Genomic DNA, 5,095 nt, shown 5'->3' with positions numbered 1-5,095 from the left:
GAGACACGCGTTCACGTTTGTACTTTTAAATACACTGTGACCACAGGAATGCTGTGCGCGATTATCACTTGATACACCTATACTAGCCGCGTCTGTCAATACACCCATAAGTGACAGACTATGCACGTGTGCTTGGTATCAGAGAAATTTATAAGGTGTATTTACATTTTGGGAATGTAGACGATTTAATTTCATTATTAGACATTTATTATTAAAAATTCACCGTACGAAAATATACAATTTTGGAAAACACTTGTACACATACAATTAACCATAGCAGGCATAGATAATGCAGAGTCAAATTTATCTGGAAAAAATTAGCGGAAGGCGTTGAAAAAATAACTTCTGCTAGCACAATTGTTATCGTTTTATACCGCTTATAATCCCTCATGTTAGATAATCGACCCGGAAATCGCCACGTTATGATCACGAGATAATTCGATAATTGTAATACATTTGTTGATATCTGGGAAAGGAAATACATAAATAACTAGACGAATCTGGACATGCATACACTGAAACAATGTAAAAATCTTTTTCTTTTAATTATATATAATATTCTATGTTTTATAATGATAAAGATAGATATGTTATGCACAAAAAGAACATGGTATTTCTTTGTTTCAAGTTCCACTCTTCAAGAATATTGGATGAAATCAGGCTCGATCCTTGTCCTAAAACCGAAGCATTTGTGCGAATTGTACAAAGTTCTTAATTTGTGTCACTATTCGTTACTTCCTGATGTAAAATTTCCATTCACCGTTTTCAGACTCGATAAATGACTCAGCGTTTTTTGTGTTCGTTGTATGGTGATACCAGGTGTTTTGCAGTGCAGACACAATTTTACCAGAGCGACCTTCAAGGTGTTACGCCCCTTATGTTCTCTGCATGTGAGCGTAGAACTTTGAGGATGTCTTCTGAGAATATAAATAACTCATGTTTTATAACTAAATACCATCGATTAATCTTCTTGTCAGATTGAACATTGTTCTCTTTAGCAACTAGTTTGACGAGTTATATTTTAAAGTTTCCAGCTCTGGTATGACAAACCGAGTCAAGCCAGTAATATATATCTAGCATATTTCTAACGGATTAAGTTAAGTTCAGTTTCTTAAAAGAATAATTTTCAACAAATATCATCTTCAAATTCAAAAAGTTATGCTCATTTATGATCTGTGAGAGTTTCGAGATTATGCAGCCCTAACCTGTACATACCACATTCTGCTCGCCCTCTCACCGTCTTTCTATCTCCCACTCACTCTCTCTCCTTCAATCACTCTCTCCTCCCACTCACTCTCACTCGCTTCTCCCAATCACCCGCTCACCCAATCTCTCTCCCACTCACTCTCTCTTCTCCCACTCACTCACTCACTCTCTCTTCTCCCACTCACTCTCTTCTCCCACTCACTCTCTCACTCTCTTCTCCCACTCACTCTCTCACTCTCTTCTCCCACTCACTCTCTTCTCTCTCTCACTCTCTTCTCCCACTCTCACTCTCTTCTCCCACTCACTCTCTTCTCCCACTCACTCTCTTCTCCCACTCACTCTCTTCTCTCTCTCACTCTCTTCTCCCACTCTCACTCTCTTCTCCCACTCACTCTCTTCTCCCACTCACTCTCTTCTCCCACTCACTCTCTTCTCTCTCTCACTCTCTTCTCCCACTCTCACTCTCTTCTCCCACTCACTCTCTTCTCCCACTCACTCTCTTCTCCCACTCACTCTCTTCTCTCTCTCACTCTCTTCTCCCACTCTCACTCTCTTCTCCCACTCACTCTCTTCTCCCACTCACTCTCTTCTCCCACTCACTCTCTTCTCTCTCTCACTCTCTTCTCCCACTCTCACTCTCTTCTCCCACTCACTCTCTTCTCCCACTCACTCTCTTCTCCCACTCACTCTCTTCTCTCTCTCACTCTCTTCTCCCACTCTCACTCTCTTCTCCCACTCACTCTCTTCTCCCACTCACTCTCTTCTCCCACTCACTCTCTTCTCCCACTCACTCACTCACTCTCTTCTCCCACTCACTCTTTTCTCCCAATCACCCGCTCACCCATTCTCTCTCCCACTCACTCCTCTCCCACACTCTCTCTCCAACTCACTCATTCTCTCTTCTCCAATTCACCGATCTCTACTCTTTCTCTATCTCATCCTCCCTCTTCTCTCTTAGTATTACTACCACTCTTAATCCAATCTCCATAAACCAACTACCGTTGGTACAGTGTATCCAATCGGAGTTACTAACCAAAGTAGAAACCAATATTAGAACACACCTACCACGGCAGGAGTCTCTGATCGGAGAATAAAACGCAAGTATAGGTGACAGTGTAGTATCAGTACACGTATCAACCTACATCCGCTCTCACACAATCACGCTACAGACCAATAATGCCTTAAGGGACCTTTGATTACACGTCAGTACGTACAAGCACTAGTGTGTTTGAAACAAATAATATCTAAATTGAAAATCTACAATGGATATACCTAGTAAAATCGTTCTTGCTAACTGTATATTTTTGAAGCGTTTAATATTATACTACTACAATATCTAAACTTGTAACCAATTTAAAGACGTACATTTCAATGTGTTTTAGACATTTATATTTCAATTATCTTTTAAACGGTTAAGTAAATTATTGCTACATAACGAATTTTCATTTAATTCTTAGGAACGTACACGATAGGTAACCCTTGATTTGTTTCACTCTGTGTCAGGTAGACTAATTACAGTTAATCCCTCTCCGGTACCGCTACTAATCCCATTGATTATCGCTACCACGACGAACAGTGTTCATGTATTATCCTCCTGAAACACAACATTACGTTGATGAAGATTATTCGACATCCAACAGTAGCAGCACATGGGACTGTAACAGGGTCCCTACCTTCCCTATACCACAAGGAATTTTCGTGTGTATATGTAGCTATCACATGGGACTTTAGAAAAATCCCTACCTATATAGTATTTAGCTACCAAACGGGAATGTTTCATGATCCCTGGTTAAACTGCATTGCTTTACAACCACAGGGAATTGTATCTTGATCCTTGCATATGTGCCAGGATCCCTGTCTCTTCTATATATTACATAGCTACCACAGGGGTGTGTACCGTGATCCCTACTTCCTCTATATATTACATAGCTACCACAGGGGTGTGTACAGCGATCCGTGCCTCCTCTATATATTACATAGCTATCACATGGGTTTGTACCATGATCCCTGCCTCCTCTATATATAACATAGCTATCACATGGGTTTGAACCATGATCCCTGCCTCCTCTATATATTACATAGCTATCACATGGGTTTGTACCATGATCCCTGCCTCCCCTATATATAACATAGCTATCACATGGGTTTGAACCATGATCCCTGCCTCCTCTATATATCACATAGCTATCACATGGGTTTGTACCATGATCCCTGCCTCCCCTATATATAACATAGCTATCACATGGGTTTGAACCATGATCCCTGCCTCCTCTATATATCACATAGCTATCACATGGGTTTGTACCATGATCCCCGCCTCCTCTACATTACATAGTTATCACAGGGATCTGTTCCATGATCCCTGCCTCCACTAAATTACCTAGCTATCACAGGGGTCTGTACCAATCCATGATCCCTGCCTCCTCTATATATTACATAGCTATCACATGGGTTTGTACCATGATCCCTGCCTCCTCTACATTACATAGTTATCACAGGGATCTGTTCCATGATCCCTGCCTCCTCTAAATTACATAGCTATCACAGGGGTCTCTACCAATCCATGATCCCTGCCTCCTCTATATATTACATAGCTATCACATTGGTTTGTACCATCATCCCTGCCTCCTCTAAATTATATAGATATAACAGGGGTCTGTACCAATCCATGATCCCTGCCTCCTCTAAATTATATAGATTTAACAGGGGTCTGTACCAATCCATGGTCCCTGCCTCCTCTAAATTATATAGATATAACTGGGGTCTGTACCAATCCATGGTCCCTGCCTCCTCTACATTACATTGCTATCACAGGGGTCTCTACCAATCCATGATCCCTGACTCCTCTATATATTACAAAGCGACCACAGCTTGGGTCTGTACCATTAATTATGATTGCCCTCTTTATAGTATAATAAACTGTGCATTTCCTATATTACAGGTATACCATGTGGGAGCTCGAGTATACCATGACACTAACCTTCTACATAGCATAAAACTGTATCTTGATCCTTGCATATGTGCCAGGATCCCTGTCTCTTCTATATATTACATAGCTACCACAGGGGGGTGTACCGTGATCCCAACTTCCTCTATATATTACATAGCTACCACAGGGGTGTGTACAGCGATCCGTGCGTCCTCTATATATTACATAACTATCATATGGGACTGTACCACGATCCCTGCCTCCTCTATATATTACATAGCTACCACAGGGGTGTGTACCATGATCCCTGCCTCCTCTACATTACATAGTTATCACAGGGATCTGTTCCATGAACCCTGCCTCCACTAAATTACATAGCTATCACAGGGGTCTGTACCAATCCATAATCCCTGCCTCCTCTATATATTACATAGCTATCACATGGGTTTGTACCATCATCCCTGCCTCCTCTCAATTATATAGATATAACAGGGGTCTGTACCAATCCATGATCCCTGCCTCCTCTATATATTACAAAGCTACCACAGCTTGGGTCTGTACCATGATTCCTGCCTCCTCTATATATTACAAAGTGACCACAGCTTAGAGAGTGTACCATGACACTTACATTCTACATAGCATAAAACATCTGTAGGAGATTGTACCGTGACACTTACCTTCTACATAGCATAAAACATCTATAGGATATTGTACCATGACGCTTGCCTTCTACATAGCATAAAACATCTATAGGAGAGTGTACCGTGACTCTAACCTTCTACATAGCATAAAACATCTATAGGAGAGTGTACCGTGACACTTACCTTCTAAATAGCATAAAACATCTATAGGAGAGTGTACCGTGACTCTAACCTTCTACATAACATAAAACATCTATAGGATATTGTACCATGACACTTACCTTCTACATAGCATAAAACATCTATAGGAGAGTGTACC

The sequence above is a fragment of the Mizuhopecten yessoensis genome, unplaced genomic scaffold, assembly GCF_002113885.1.
Source record: "Mizuhopecten yessoensis strain PY_sf001 unplaced genomic scaffold, ASM211388v2 scaffold9157, whole genome shotgun sequence".
Taxonomy (NCBI): Eukaryota; Metazoa; Mollusca; class Bivalvia; order Pectinida; family Pectinidae; genus Mizuhopecten; species Mizuhopecten yessoensis.
Note: the sequence above shows the minus strand (reverse complement) of the source record.